This window comes from Caretta caretta, chromosome 19, assembly GCF_965140235.1.
Source record: "Caretta caretta isolate rCarCar2 chromosome 19, rCarCar1.hap1, whole genome shotgun sequence".
In the NCBI taxonomy this organism is placed as follows: Eukaryota; Metazoa; Chordata; order Testudines; family Cheloniidae; genus Caretta; species Caretta caretta.
In genome coordinates, this window is record NC_134224.1 from 2,195,881 (window position 1) to 2,213,099 (window position 17,219).

The 17,219-nt window shown below is 43.1% G+C and overlaps 1 protein-coding gene across 1 annotated transcript in view; it reads left to right on the forward strand.

Moving 5' to 3' along the window:
• GRIK3 (glutamate ionotropic receptor kainate type subunit 3) overlaps nt 1-10,702 on the forward strand; it is a 276,204-nt gene extending 265,502 nt beyond the window's left edge. Inside the window, exon 15 of the transcript XR_012665519.1 lies at nt 5,994-10,702. The gene's annotated coding sequence lies outside the window, so the exon portion shown is untranslated. The remainder of the gene's footprint in view (nt 1-5,993) is intronic.
• Nucleotides 10,703-17,219: the final 6,517 nt, after the last annotated feature.

The following is a 17,219-nucleotide window of genomic DNA, read 5'->3' on the forward strand; positions in this document are numbered from 1 at the left end:
GTCGGTCCCCAGCCTGCAGCGCTGCATGGGATTCTTCCATCCTAAGTGCAGGACTCTGCACTTGAACCTCATCAGATTTCTCTTGGCCCAGCCCCCCAATTTGTCTAGGTCACTCTGGACCCTATCCCCACCCTCCAGCGTATCTACCTCTCCCCCCAGTTTAGTGTCATCTACAAACTTGCTGAGGGTGCAATCCACACCATCCTCCAGATCATTAGTAAAGATGTTGAACAAAACCGGCCCTAGGACCGACCCCTGGGGCACGCCGCTTGATACCAGCTGCCAACTAGACATTGAGCCGTTGATCACTATTCGTTGAGCCCAACGATCTAGCCAGCTTTCTATCTACCTTATAGTCCATTAATCCAATCTATACTTCTTTAACTTGCTGGGAAGAATACTGTGGGAGACCGTAACAAAAGCTTTGCTAAAGTCAAGGAATAACACATCCACTGCTTTCCCCTCATCCACAGAGTCAGTTATCTCATCATTGAAGGCAATCAGGTTGGTTAGGCATGACTTGTCCTTGGTGAATCCATATTGACTGTTCCTGATCACCTTCCTCTCCTCCAAGTGCTTCAAAATGTGCTGACCAGTGCAGCAGTCTGGGAGCTGACCTTGTCGGTCAAGACCGAGGCAAAAAAAGCTTCAGCTTTTTCCACATTGGCTATCACTAGGTTGCCTCCCACATTCATTGCCTCCCCCATTCAATTGCCTCCCCCTTTCCCTGACCTTCTCCTTGTTGCTAAAATACCTGTAGAAACCCTTCTTGTTCCCCTTCGCGTCCCTTGCTAGCTACAACTCCAGCTGTGCCTTGGCCTTCCTGATACACCCATGCATGCTCGAGCAATATTTGTATACTCCCTAGTCATTTGTTCAAGTTTCCACTTCTTGTAAGCTTCCTTTTTTGTGTTTAAGCTCACCGAAGATTTCTCTGTTAAGCCAAGCTGGACGCCTGCCATATTTGCTATTCTTTTGCACGTCGGAATGGTTTGTTCCTGCACTCTCAGTAAGGCTTCTTTAAAATACAGCCAGCTCTCCTGGACTCCTTTCCCCCTCATATTAGCCTCCCAGGGGATCCTGCCCATCAGTTCCCCGAGGGAGTCAAAGTCTGCTTTTCTGAAGGCCAGGGTCTGTATTCTGCTGCTCTCCTTTCTTCCTTTTATCAGGGTCCTGAACTTGACCATCTCATGGTCACTGCTGCCCAGGTTGTCACCCACTTCTACTTCCCCTACCAATTCTTCCCTGTTTGTGAGCAGCAGGTCAAGAGGAGCACAACCCCTAGTTGGTTCCTCCAGCATTTGCACTAGGAAGTTGTCCCAACACTTTGTCTCCAAAAATTTCTTAGATTGTCTGTGCACAGCTGTATTGCTCTCCCAGCAGATATCAGAGTGATTGAAATCCCCCACGAGAACCAAGGCCTGTGATCTGTTAGTTGTCTGCAGAAAGCCTCATCTACCTCATCCTCCTGGTCCGGTGATCTATAGCAGACTCCCTCCACGACATCACCCTTGTTGCTCTTGCTTCATATGAGTCAGAGTTTGCAGGATCAGGCCCATTTTGCAATAGGACCCACTCTTTAAATATTCTCAGCTTCTTAGCTGGAAGGGAAGAATGCTGCAAACTCCTGCAGGAATTGCCATATCAGAAATAATAATAATACCTAGCTCTTATTTAGCACTTTTCATTGGTAGATCTCAAAGCACTTTTAAAAAGAGCACAGGACCTTTAGCTTCATTTAACCGAAGGAGAAACAGAGAGATGAAGTGACTTGCCTAAGGTCACCCAGCAGGCCAGTAGCAAGTCTGGGAATAGAAGCCAGGGTCACCTACTTCCCAGTCCAGTATTCCATCTGCGAGGCCACATAATAGATGAAGGTCCAGCTCCTCTGAAACAGTTGTTAACATTTTATTTGACATTGTACACATTTGCCCAAAGGTTTCTAGGTGTCTTTATAAGAGCTGCCAACCAACATAGAAAAAGAAACATAAATTTAAACATAATGATGATATTAATTCCAGGAATCAGCAAATGAGCAACCTAGCTCCCAAAAATACAATTATAAAGGAAAAGAAATCACCCTGCATGATTCCACACATGAACCCCAGGGAGAACAGAGTTGGTGCAGGGGAGCAAGCCTGAAACACAGGGCTCCAAAGCAGAACAGGAGGTGGGCTTGGAAAACTCATTCTTAGCAAGATTATGCTTTCAATATTTCAAGCCTCACCAATTTTTATTTTATTTTATTTGTTTGGGACACAGGACAGCAGCGCATCCTGCAGGTAGGAACTGGGCATATATAAACTACAAAATTCTTCCCTGTGCAGAGGGCCGGAAACATAAGTCCTGCGCTCCACATGTCTCCCTTCAACGCAGTGCAAACTGTAAGATCTTAAAGTGCCCCTCTGCTGTTCTAACAAGTAGCCACTCTCTGTACAGCCCTGTTTATGTACCTATTTGCTTCTTCTTGACCCAAGAAAAAAAAATCACAGCAAAGTCCAACAGACAGTATCAGGGCTCCTAGTCACTTAATCACCTCCATAGTTATTTGGTAGTTGCAGTAACCACTTCTTTTATAACTAATTAGCAAAATTAATCAACAGGGTAAAGATTTCAGTCAGAAATAATTGATAAAAATAATTTCCCAGCTGCACTGAACAGCTCCATTTCATTCCACTCTGGGTGCCGTAAATTCCCATCAAGCTAAGAAAATATAGATCAATTTGAAAACACTGATATGGCAATAAAACACTGATCTCAGGCAAATGGAATTAGGTAACATAAAACAGGGCTATATATTATCCTGCTGGAAAATCCTCCTGGGCGAAATTATGTTATTAAAAGTTTGGGAAACTTAATGCAAACACTTTGATCTTTCTCCAGGGGAAATAAACAGGACACAGAGATAACAGTGCAACATTTTCCTTTGCTGGAAAGAACTTGTTTGGATTCTGAACTTGCTGAAATAGTCTTCTCTCTTCTGAGTTTTCCTACACACTGCAGATTCTCCCTGGACTTTGGCATTTATTTAGGGAAAGAATATTTTCATTGTGCCCTTAAAAATGATCATGCAAGTTACTGAAGGGGTCACAGCCGAGGTTTATAAAAACGGTATGTTTAGATTAGGAAGATCATTAACGAAGAACTCTCAAGTTGCTTGAGGGGGGAAAAACACATAACAGACTAAGCTAAAATTTTCATTTCAAGCTGCATTAAATATTTGACTGGATACAATTACACTGTGTATGTTACACAGAACGTGGCTGGCATGTTACAGAATCAGCTTAGAAGCAGACGCTGATCTCCAGGGCTCCCCTCGACCCTGTTCAGCCTGTGTTCATTGAAAACTGTGAGCTGCTCAGATATTGTGGTGATGTAGGCCAGATAAACAGGCTATTAAACACATTTTTTCATACAAAACATTCCTCACTGATGAACATTTAGTTGCTGTCAAAAGCATCCTTCTGTGTCCCTGCAGAGATGCCTCTATAATGCCACAGTTTTGAACTGGAAAGGAGATGGATGAAATAGCTTAATAAGCCTCTCCTGTCTCTGATTCCTATAATTCTATGTGCTGGGAGAAGCACATGGTAGATACTCAAAGCTGTCTTCACTGAAACTTTGATGGGTCCAAATACTGCAGGCTAGAAGGTTGGCAAGTATTATAGGGACAAATGTGGTTTTGTGCAATAAGGGATTCATCCAGTGCATGCTGAGGTCAATGAAAAGACTCCCATTCACTCCACTGGGCTTTGATTCCAGCGCTACGCAGAGGTTTTAACTCAGCTAGGACTTCTGTGTTTTAATCCCAACTCTGCCACTGTTTCATTGTCTGGCCTTGTGCAAGCCAGATAGGACTTTCTATTTCACTTTCCCCACCTGTGTAACTAAAGATAATGATATTTGCTTACTCACCACCCAGGGGTGTTTTGAGTATTAATTAGCTGATTTTTACACACCACTTTGACATAAAACACTTAATTAGCAGGATATGTAGATTCCAGTCCACGTGTTAGTCTCTTCTTGCTTTGCTTTATAGGAATTAATATATCTCTATTACCCAGATTTCTTCCCTGCCTTGTCTCCAGCTCTTACAGAATTTAGCTGACAGAGCTGTTAGGTGGTTTAGATGTATTCAGTTGAGTTTAGTTGAATATCATTGGTCACCAGGTTTTCTTCAATGTCTATGAAGGCTTGAAAGGGTTCTTGCTAATTTAGCATGAAATCATACACCCTGGAGGTAGCAGTGGCCAGTGCAGTGACATCTAGCCCACTCCTGCGCGAATACAGAATAGCACATGCGATGCATTCCTTAGGGTTATGTCCAGTTCACTGTAGTAAGCTGTGCCTTATATGTTTTAGGATGATGCAGCTTTTATACAGGTTTCAGAGGAGCAGCCGTGTTAGTCTGTATTCGCAAAAAGAAAAGGAGGACTTGTGGCACCTTAGAGACTAACCAATTTATTTGAGCATAAGCTTTCGTGAGCTACAGCTCACTTCATCGGATGCATACTGTGGAAACTGCAGAAGACATTATATACACAGAGACCATGAAACAATACCTCCTCCCACCCCACTCTCCTGCTGGTAATAGCTTATCTAAAGTGATCACTCTCCTTACAATGTGTATGATAATCAAGTTGGGCCATTTCCAGCACAAATCCAGATTTTCTCACCCTCCGCCCCCCCCCCCCCCCACACACACACACACAAACTCACTCTCCTGCTGGTAATAGCCCATCCAAAGTGACCACTCTCTTTACAATGTGTATAATAATCAAGGTGGGCCATTTCCAGCACAAATCCAGGTTTTCTCACACCCCCCCCCTTTCCAAAAACCACACACACAAACTCACTCCCCTGCTGGTAATAGCTTATCCAAAGTGACCACTCTCCTTACAATGTGTATGAAAATCAAGGTGGGCCATTTCCAGCACAAATCCAGGTTTTCTCACCATACAGCTTTATACAGAGTTCCTTGTGGGGGCCTGGTCTTTATCCAAAACTCATTGAGGAAAATGAGAGCCTTTCCAATGGGCACCGAAGTGAACTCCTGTTGGGGTACTCCCAAACGTATAATGCCCTTTGACTGTGGAATCTCCGATAGGTGGGGCTTAATTTCACAGTGTCACCCGTGGATTTCAGTACTGTATCAGGTTTCTGTTTATTCAGCTGCATTTTAATTAAGGTTTGTTTTCTTTGCTACTTGTTTCATATTGCACAGCTCTCTAGGATGCCTGCACTGAGCACAACAGACAAAATACAATGGCGGGTTATGTGCTGTGTTTAGTTGAGAAACAGCTTCATGGTACTTAGAGAGGGAAGACCTTGAGAAACATAATTGGATGAGAGGCAGCCAACTTGTATTTGCAAGAGGGAGGTCGTGCTTAACTAACTTGCTGGATGTGTTCCAAGATTTCACTGCTGTGCAAGACAAGGGAACTAGAATGGGCCATTATATCTGTATACTTAGCTGATCCCAAATGTACCATGATATATTGTTATGTCTAAGAAAAGAGGTCATGTGTCAGGAAAGAGTTGCTGGAGCACTCATTGGGAGATATGTCACTTTGGGGGCTTCATTGTTATGGCAGATGCCTGGGTTTTTCATTAAAAAAATATCAAATGCAAGATTCTTCATTGACTATATTGGAAAAATAAAGAAGAAAAAAGAAAAGATCTAGAAAGTTTTGGATTATGTATGGCCTTTATGGAAAGTCCTACAGATTTTAATAGAAAAAAAATATCCTTTTTATAAAATTCTTTAGATTGGTAAAAAAAAAATCAGTAAAATCAGTGTTCTTCTTTGTGTGTGTTTTCAATTAAATGCTTCACTTTTGATATGAAAGAATAACAATAGCCTCTCAGTCATGGGGGTGCTCTTGCATGATGACTTGGGGAATAAAATGTAAAAAAAAGAACAGTATCAATTTCCACCATCCGTGGGGCGTTACTTTAGACAATACTGAGGTGATTATTCTTTTTAAATTTAGAAAAATATCGTGGCCGTGGCTATTTAATATAAACCAACACAAATGAAGTGATCTTGAGGAAAATACAGAGTACATGTTCAATGGAATTGTTGTCCAGCATATGGATCTTGTGAAGGAATCCTTCAAACAATCCACATCAGAGCTGACCAAAAACATTTTAAAAAGTAAACGGTTACAAGAGTGTCCCACAAAGGAGATGTCTGCATGTATGCAAATAGTGAGATGGTGCACCAATTGATGACATTCAAGAATTTGCAGCAATGTTAATAGCAGTTGCTGGAAGGTACAGGATTTTGAGCCCTACAGCTCTTCCTCGGGTCTGTGGAAGGAAGCAGAGTGAGAAACAATAAAAGCTGTTGTTTTGCCAGGCGGCAAATGATTTACTGTGTGCAGCTTTTTACGTGGTGCTCGTCATACAACCAGGATGCAGGGATGCTTTGAAAGAAGGGTGCCAAACGAATCAAAGGACGCAAAAGGGTCATTGTGCCCCCTATCGCACGTAGGACTGTATTATTGCTCCGCACTGTGTATCTTGTACAGCAAACCGGATATTTCCTTGTTTCAAGAATATTTCTCTTGAGGACAGATTGCAGCGGCTGAACCTAGTTGCACCAAGACAGAGAAGATTCTGAAGTCACCAGATGGAAGAGGTCATGGTTGCAAATAGGTTCAATAAAGTGGAACATAACGAATCCCTCCCAGATGCTGAGACCTTCAAAACCATCCTAAAGAGGCAAATCACTCCTGAGGTTTTGTGGGTTTTTTTTTTCCTTAAAAGAGAAACAAACCTTTGGAAGAAGCTGCTAGATAAGGTCAAAGAACAGCTAGTACACATGGGTTTAGGAGACAGCTGGACATTTTTATGGTAAGAAATAGGAGAGGAATAGTCAGAGGATTAAGGAGAGAGAGATAAAAGCAGAGGTGGGGACTGAGATTAATTTTAAAAGGACAGGCTTCTGGAGTGGAGTGGCTTTTTCTTGTACAGTAATTTCTTATGGCCTTATCTTTACAAGCAGTTGGGCTTTCTGTCATGTAAAGTCAAGGTTACAGAATGACCTGTTTCTAGCGGAAGGTGTTTGAGCGGGAGAGTTGTGCACATTTCCCCCCAACTACAGGACAGAGGAGCTGCTGCTTTGCAGTTTGATTGCTAGCTACAGGCATGGAGTAGTCTTCAGACACAAGCCGAGTAAAAGGCAAACTGCAAAAAGTTTCAGGAGATCTGTTTGGATGAGAATTATGAAGTTGACCCATTTGATTTAATTACAGGATAACATATTCTGACTTCAAATATAACTATATTGTACCCTATTTTTTTCTACAACCTTAGACACTCATCCTTCTTAGGTGCCTATTTAACAAGCTTAGCAAAGAAAAAACTTCAACAAACAATCCACCTGCACATACTAAATATGCAATTTCCAGACACTGATCACTTGGTCAAAGGAAAATCCACTTCTTCGTGGAACTTTACCAACATGCTTAAGTGCTTTGCTGGATTGGGGTCAGAGCGCTCAGCAGTTTGCATGGCCGAGCCTTTGGTTTCTCTATGCCTCAGTTCCCCACATGTCAAGTGGTTATAATGATATTTCCCTGTCTCACCGGGCATGCTCGGAGGATAACGTTCAACAATGTTTGTGAAGTGTTCAGATCTACAGTGATGAGGGCTAAATAAATAGCCAGATAGATATTTGTGCAATATCGGGCTGGGAAAAAATGCCAATTATTTTGCAAGGGGAAATGTCATTAACATTTTCATTTACAAAAATTTCCTGTGAAATTTTTGTGGGTTTTCACCAAACCCTTTCCACAACCCAAAAGTAAACGAACTAAACAAAAAAGATTGCCAAAAATGATTTAGTTGATCAAAAAATGAAAGAAAAAAAAATTTAAGTTTCCGGGTTTGTTTGTTGGGGAAAAACAACAACAACAAAACCCCTCCAAAAACCCACCAAAATATCTGACCAAAATGAAAATTTTTATTTTGGTTCAAAACCCATTTTTCTTTCCAACAAATTTTCAATTAAAAAAATGTCCACCAACGCCGGTGGTACAGAAGCACTTTTTTATGACTTTGGGGGAAGAGATACTCCCAAACCATTGCGCCTGAAGAAAGCAAGCAAGCCAGGAAGGGGGAAAACCTGTTTTCCTTCTCCTCCAAAAAAGAGAGCCACTTTTCTTAATTATCTATTTAAATTTTACAACCTAAGCAAAAGTCAGATGAATGTATATTTTCTACCCCATAACCAGCTTATTGCAAAATAGGTTTTATTGATGTACTGAACTTGCACTTTAAATTATTATGAAGTGTAATAAAATGCCATAAAATCATCAATTTTCCCCAGAAGATGAGCTAAATAAAAGTTAGTTACAATTTACAATCCAAGTTCTTGCATAGCATGTTACAGCCCAAGGTTAAATATACAGAGGAGCAGAGCCACATTTCAGTTTACAACACAATCTGGCAATTTCAGATTTAAGAGAAGCCTTCGTGAATTTAATTTTTGTTTTTATTTTATTTTATTTTATTGCTGCTTTTTTTAGCTGTAGCTCTGGATTAGTGAATCCATCAAATACATGAAAGAAAGCAGGACAACATCAAAAATAAAGACAGTGAAATAACAATATACTGTTTTTCCCCCTTAAGTCTCTCAGTTAGGCAAAGGCTCAAGAGGACAAACCAACCCAATTTATGCCTCCTTGTCTCCAAGGTTTACTATCATGACTGTTTCAGATGAGGAAGGTTGTTTGTAACTTCCTCCATCTGCCGCTTGTCAGTACTGCTCCTACCATCGTCCAGAGGGTGGAAGAGTGATGTGAGGCATGTGAGGGACAGAGCAACCTCTGCAGTCTCCTATTGCTTGTTCGTGCTTCTGCTAAATCCTCTGCTGCAGAGAACTCCAGAGTGCTACATGGCTGCATTACTGGTGGCTGACTATAAAAGCACTCTCAGATACTGCAGTGATGGGACCATACCGTGCCTAACCAGAAAGAAACACCCATGTAGCATCACTGCACCCTACTGTTTGGGTATTTTTTTTTATTCCCAAAAAATCCTTTTAGCATAAACAGTTGGCTCGTTTCCTGTACACAAATGCATGCATGTTTCTCCCCTGTGGCAATACAATGCATCTAAAATTAACTCCTATTTTTAGCCTTGTGTTATGAGACACATTTGTAATTCCATCTGAGTTTGTGATAAAAATATCATCTATGGTGAAATTTCCTTTAAATTAAAGGCCCAAATGAAAAAGCTCTTTGAAGTGCTCAGATAAAATTCTGGCCAATTTGTTCCTAAACCTTCATATTATTTTATTTTAGCCAGGTGATACATGTAGATTTATGTATGAGACTTAGAGAAAGAATGAAACCATTGTGTGTACAAAGAAAAGGAATTTATGGCAAAAGAACATTTGTCAGTTTTATATTTTTTCTCGTTATTCACAATTAATGAGGCCCCATTCTCTTCTTTAGTAAAATGATTTCTTCTATTGTCCCATAGGATCCATTAGACTTTTTAGAATATCAATCCAATGCATCCCTTCCTGAGATTTTAAATTAATCACACTGATTACAGCTTTATTTACTCACTGAGGTCTACTTAGTCGTTTCTTTGTTGCTGTAAAAAGCTTGTTATTCTTTTTAATTGAACTGGCTTTTGTAAACTACATGCATTCTCACTAATTACTTTCCTTGATGAGAGTGGAGTTCCTAATTACTAATTCCTCTCCTGAAAGCTGTGATCTGACAAAGACAATGAAGTGACATGTGGGCTAATTTTAGAGTGGGTGGGACCTGGACTGAGAAGATGAAACCAGGGGTGATGTGACTGAAAATGACAAAGGAGCACTGGGCATTTGAACATCTTTTGTGCTTTAAATACGTGTTCTGTTTTGATCTATGTTCACTCAACGTGCAGCCTGGATTGCCAGGAGCCACTATGGTAAAGTGAGGTGGCCAGTGCTAGATCCTGTTACTGAGACAGGAAACACAGAGAAAGAAATTGGAATACGAGTGATTGGCATTGTTTGTGTTACCGTCGCAACTGAGTGTGGGTCCCCACTGGGCTCATTGCTGCACAAATTCCAGAGCCAGTCCCAAGCACAATGAGTTTAAAACAGATGAGGCAGACAAAGGATGGGAGTGAAACACAGGGACTTGGCCAAGGTCACCAAGCAGCTCAGTGACACAGATCTCCTCACTCTGAGTCTAGTGCCCTGTTCACTTCACCTCACTGCTTCAGAAGCAGGGCACCTGAATAACTTACTTCCCGCCCCCACTGAATTGGTTCCTGGGATGTGTACGGGAGCTGTACCTTATGACAGGCTGGATTTGGCCCCTATATAGAACCTATATCTAACCTCATATTTGCCTCTTTTGTTCTGGTGATGAATGTAACTGTAAATCCTTCCCTGCAATACTGTATTCTAATATTCCCTCAGAGGTGCAAGGTCACCTTTTACAAAGTCCCCTGATGGTTCTATGTTTATTTTAGCAAAATTTCTTCTTGGGTGCAAATACCATCATGATAGCTTGCTGGTTTTTAGCAACCCAGACACCTTCTCTCCTCCACTGACCGGTGTGGTTCTATTCAGTGGGAATACTGTGGGCTATTTGACTAGTCTAATGAGTGCAAGTTGAAGAGAGGTAGAGAAAATATTGGAAAAAATGTTTTGCTGATATTTGGCCATATAAAAATCACATGAGCGACACTTGATTCCTTACTCTTTTTGTGTTCACATCCCATAAATCTGCTAGCACCTGAGTATCCTGGAAGAATATTCACAAAACCCAGCAAATTTTAAAAGAACATTAGGAGGACATTTGTGGGAAGTGAATTCTGAGCATGCACTTATGTATATTGGCATGAAAAACCTAATTCTAAGGTTACACTCATGCAACCAGGAAACAGAAACAATTCCATGTGACCTGCATGTACAATCAAAACCAGCCAGCACAACCTGAATTTCCCTTACTGAATGCTCACAAATATCTGGTGGTGGGAGCAAGCTACACACAAAGAATTATTCACAAACTATTCAGTACAACATTTCAAACAACTGGTGCATTTGAGAAGATTGTAGGTTGCTGGCATGCAATTTCGGAACACGGAGAGAGGCTAAATTAATCAAAAATATTATTTGTTATGAACTGTTTGCTCTTTCCCATAGTCAAGCCTCTAGTAATGGGTGTTTCAACTGGGATAGAGGCTATGCAGGAATCACCCACAAAATGCATCCACCTTTGGGGCAAACCAACAAATACTTTACCAGTGACAGAATTTGGCAAGAGTATCAGGCTTAATACTCAAACATCCCTTCTAGTGAAAAATCACATAGGATCTTCAATGAGCACAGATGATCAGGACCATTGGCCCAGTACTGCCTCTGCATTATGGCTGTGTCTAGACACCTGTGAGGCCAGGGTTAGGGTTAGAGTTAAGGTTTTCCTTAAGGTTCTCCCATCTAAATGTTGACCCAGTCTAACCCCACTTAATTTATGGGACCTGATGAGTTCACAGCTTGCAATGGGGAGGTTGCAGATTCTGTCAGAAGCAGAAAATATGTTCTACTTGCTTTGTTCATGCTTATCCATCTGTGTGTTTATCTTGCTTTCCAGCAATTACATGGGTTGCTGGTCAGTAAGTGTGCTGTAATGCTTGGTGAATGGGATAAAACAGCATCTGCCTGTAGTCAAATGCACCAAATATCAATATTTCATCTTTAATTGAATGTGCTGCACACGTCTCATGGCAGAATGGATCCTTTCACCAGATCAGACCCATTTGAAATCTCCAGGGAGCACTTATAATTGCACGACTGGATTTGCATAACAACAGGCATTGTAAGTGGCACATGTAGGAAACAGATGATGGGCCCCAAAACAGAAAAACAAATCTGAACAATCTGGGAAAGTTAAGATTCAAACTATATAGCGTGGGCCCATATCGAACAGCAAAGCTTTATCAGTTAATACTCCAGGAAGCATATTCGTAATGCAGCTATAACCTTGAACAGTGACCCTGGTTGAGTTACTAGCAGAGATTGAACCCAAGAGCTCTTCTGGGAGTGGTGAGTACCTCATGGATTGGCCATAGATGGGGACACAGACCTGCTTGGCCAGTGTGTTTCTGACCCATTGAGGCAGATTGTTGATTCAAGCTCCCCAGAGGATCAGTAAGGAGATGCACAGACACTAATCCTTACTATAATGGTTCATGGGCATGGAAACCCACAACCCCTGGTAGCTCCACATTGTGGCCTGGGAAGAGATTGTACTGCCACTGTTCAAGAGACTTTCTGAGGAGACAAGGCTTCCATCAGCAGCAGTATTCTCGAGCCAGAGTCAAATATCAGGTCACGCTGGAGGGGCGCTGACAGAGCTGGCCCTCAGACTGGTACTGGAAGGGATGCTGCAGAAGGGGATGCAGGTGCATGTGGCAGAGCTGTGAGACAACCCAAGGCTGAGTGGCAAGGTGTGATACAGAACACAAGTGAGATGCCATGGCAAAGGCAAAGGGGCTTCCAGGGCTGAACAGCAGGAGGTGCCATAAGTCAGGACCTAGATGCATTAGCTGAGCTGGAGAGAGAATCTCACATTATGACTGGCTTTTTATTCTCCTTTCACTTTTACAACATTAAAATCCTCTCTTCCCAGCCTCTCGGTCTATCATGTAGTGGGTTCACTTAGCCAAGAAAAGGTTGGTGGAAATGACATTGCTCCGCTGGGACAGCACTGTGTTTGCAGCCACTTATGGATCCCCTTTTCTGGGCGTGGCTGGGCCATTCCACACCAAGCTCAAGCAAACCAACCCTTCCCAAGCTTCTCCTCCCCCTCGAAGGCTGCTGAGGCTCCCTAGAGACTGTGGCTTTGAGAAGGCAGCACGGGTCATGGCAGAATCTCAGGTCGTGCATTACAGTGAGGAACATTTCAATGACATGACCCCACTTTAAAGCAGGGCTGACTTAATGGAGGACTTTATATTTTGGGAATCCACAGGGAAATCCCTGAGGTATGTAGAGCTTTAAGTAGACTGTCATGACAAGCTGTTCCAATGAACACGCAGTGCAGTGGTAGCCGCACAGACGTCTTATCTGCCTATTGTCTGGCAGACGCTGGTTCAAGTCTTTCCTCAGGACCCCAAGCCTAATTACCTGGCAAGGTGAATGCTCGTAGGTTTTTCTCTGACTGGCACTATTAGAAACCCTTCCAGCAATGCATGTAGTAGGAATAAATAAGGGGCATAAAACAGCTTCCTTTAAAATTTTAGAAATATCCGTGTATGGAGAGGCTAGGACTGGAATAGCAGGGGCCAGGTGGGTGGCAGGTTAGGCCCCAGTTGCATTGATGGAGCATGGAGTGAAAAATGAGAATTTCAGGGAGACATAATAGATTTTAGAAGCCAATTTACATAAAGTGTCCAGCAAATTATTGCTCTTCTCCTGAAATTACCCTTTCTTCTCTCGCATCTGTGCTCTTTACGGTGTGTCCAGGCAGCCTAATGACAAGTGGGGATACCTGGAAATGAAATGATGGCAGCGATTTAGAGAAAAATCACCATTCCAGAACAATAGCACCACGGTTAATAAGGAAATTTGTGGGGTGGTTCTGAACGCAGCTCCCTGGTGCAAGCCCCCACTCAAAGCTGCATGGGGGCAACATGGCGATACAAAACCAGATGGGGAATTAGCAGCGAGGGAAGAATTGCTCGGTTCTTTTACACACACACACACGCACACTTGGTTGAGTTTCTTTAGTTTGAAATAAATAATTACATGGATCTGTTGCGCTGTGTGAAGCAACCTGAGCTTGAGTTAAAACTTGCTGATGCTCTCAGTGAGTTCAACACATCCCAGGACTAGAAAAGTAAACAAATGTTAGTGTGATGATCTGGGATGGATTCACAGCCCCCTGGCGCTGCTTCTTCCTGGCAGCTCGGCGTCTGGCTGTTCACGGGTATCTTCAGCCACTTTCTGGTGGGCTGTTGTGGAACAATCAGCCTCTGCTGTGCATATCACAGCACCTGAACTGCACTTGGGGGCCTCTGCACCCCTGCCCCTGTGTGAATCCCTTACCCGTTCCCCATGTGTTGAGTTCAGTCTCCCCATTCTCTAGGGCTTTGTACAACTCCACCCTTGCCTGTATCTTAACTCCCATTTCCTCCTACAAAACACCCATGCTCCTCCACTGCCTCTCCCCTTCTCCCAGGCTCTACTTTGCACCTCCTTGCACCTCCCCACCCCCAGCACTGAATTACCACATCTCCTTGTTCAGATCACCCCTGCTGCAATGGCTCTTTGCCAAGCCTGTCAGCTAGGATCTCTTCTCTGTGACAACATCCCTGCACCTGCCCATCCCTTAACTGCCATCCTGCATTTGACCTCCTCTTTAGGGCAGGGACCTTGTCCAGTAGGTGCCCTGTGCAGTATTAGTGCATATTATCTGTTGGGGTAGAGAAACAACCAATCTCTACACACTTACCAAAAAACTCTTGATTATTGGTTGCGTTTTTATAGCAAGAGAGGCAGAAAAATGACGAGGGAGGAAAGGTCGGGTTTATAATAGACCCTTTCCCTGGTTACCTAGGGGCCAGGTTTGAAAGATATTTCAGCACCTAACTCCCTTTGAAATCCAGGGGAGTTCAACACCAAAAGGCCTTTCAATATCTGAGCCCTAGGCACAAAATCCTTATGACCAGAGGAACTTTCGGAAACACCATAAACAGATGTGAAAGGGTGAAAACGAGGGAGTGAAATACCTCCAATTCATTCAGTTAGTATAACCCCCGCCCTGCCCCCCAAACCCTTCTCCTCCCTTCTTGGTTTGTGTGCATCACCCACAGCAACCCTGTTATGGCTTGTCATCAACTAAGGCCCGATCCTGCAAACACATATGCTTGTGCTTAATCTGAAGCATGTGAATAAGCCCATTGAACTTGTTCATAAGAGCACTTGCCTAAGAGCCTGTAGGATCAGGGCCCTCAACCTGGAAGCTCTTTAGGGCAGGGATGCTTTAGCTATGGGTGAAATCCTGGCCCCGCTGAACTCCCATGTCAGGTTTTCACCCATTATTTCTGTACAGCCCCGAGCACTCTGGGACTCCAATATGGTTGGGGCCACTGCGTGCACACACAGAAATAAGAGTAATGCAGCAAGGAGAACCTGGTGAAAGGAAAATTATCACTCGGACAGCTCTTCAAACACCAGCCCATTAACCAGATAATCCACAGCAGTTTTCCTTGAAGTGTTTTAAAACGAAAATAACAATGAGTTTCAAACAAAACAAAACGAATGTATTTGACACACAAATAGGTAAAAATTACCAGCTGATCTGAATTCTCCACAGACAGAACTTGACAGAACTTCTAATTCCAGGGGTAAGTGTGTTCATGACCATTCCATGTGTCACAATGTCCCTCTGTTGCTAGACCTTTGTCCCCAGCAGGTAGCAGCACAAAAGAAATAGTAAAGACTCCCCCTTACCCCCATCCAAAATGGAGTCTGCAGTCTGAAACAGACATATACAGAGCCCTCATTAGCACACAGAATTCATAAATTGTACATGCCAAGGTAGGCAGGGAGAGTGTCCCTGGCCTCTGTTTGCCAGAAGCTGGGAATGGGCGACCGGGGATGGATCACTTGATGATTCCCTGTTCTGTTCATTCCCTCTGGGGCACCTGGCATTGGCCTTTTTGGAAGACAGGATACTGGGCTAGATGGACCTAGGGAGGTGGTAGAATCTCCTTCCTTAGAAGTTTTTAAGGTCAGGCTTGACAAAGCCCTGGCTGGGATGATTTAATTGGGGATTGGTCCTGCTTTTGAGCAGCGGGTTGGACTAGATGACCTCCTGAGGTCCCTTCCAACCCTGATATTCTATGATTCTATGACCTTTGGTCTGACCCACTATGGCTGCTCTTATGTTCTTACATACAGATTCCTCCGCTCATCACACCCCATCACAGGAACCAAATAATGCCGAATCTCCACAGAGATGCCATTCCAGTATGCTCCCTCATCACTTAGCCTGAAAGCAGCAATGTTAATGGAACCCAGAGACTTTTTTTAATCGTAACAGCAGCAAGTTGATGCAACTTCCTAGATTTACCACTCTTTATAAAAACCAGGCTATGGGAATTAAAGCCCTACAACTGATTTGCTTTTCACTGCTATGGCTATACCTCACCAATAGTGTTTTACCACTTTGGCGTTCACTGATGGCTGCACTTTATTACTTCCAGTTGCCCTAAGAGTGCAATGCTGGCTTCAAAAAGTGTATTTATAGCTGGCTCATCACAGCTTAATTACAGAAGCTCAGCGGGCTCTTGCATGAACTCAAGATCTGAGGTAGTTTCACTAGGAAACTTTTTATGAGAGAAGCAGAACATCAAATTAGAAGAAATGTGGGGGGAAAGATGACTTCTTGGTGTTAACTGGGGCAATTGCCTCTTTGCTAATTTGTGTGTATCACAAATATTAAAACCATAATAAAAAGAAAACTCCCTCAGTTGGCTACTTCCTGCCCATAGTGAGGAGCCTGGAGGAAGAAGCTACAAACAGAAGGGAACCAGAGAAGACGCTAGCTAGCCAGAACGATGAATGCACTTGTTTGCCACTGCCCAAGGGTTACATCAGGTTCTAGGGCCTCCCTCAGGTCAAAGACAGTGGGGAGCTTTGGAATGGGGTGGCAGGAGTCAAGGACACCAACAGCTGTGTGTCAGGAAGGCAGCATGGTTTGTTGGATAGGGCCCTGAACTGGGAGTCAGGATGCCTGGGTTCTATGCCTGGCCGATCGCTGTGCCTCTTCCTTTCCCCACGCACCCTTTATCTGCCTTGTCTAGTTAGGGTCTATCTCTTACCATGTACCTATACAATACCTAGCACAATGCAAGCGGTTTTCTGACTACCACACCCCAAACTGCTCCTGTGGGTTGCAGATAGCCAGTCTCACAGATATCTAATAGCTTGACACAAGTGGTATATGTGGTTCCTCCAAATCAGATGAAAACTTGGGATGCTCCGTTCTTCATTAGCTCAATGATAAAGAAATCTCTTCCCCCGACTAATGAGGTAAGCGATATTATTCCTTGAGCTGTGCTAAGATTAAGCAGATATTAACTTCTGATGTATTGACCTATGGTTAAATATTGACCGAGGCTACACATGCACCAGCTGATCAGCTGCCGCAGGACTTCAGGAATTTACAGGAGTTTTCCCTGATGAGCCCTTCACA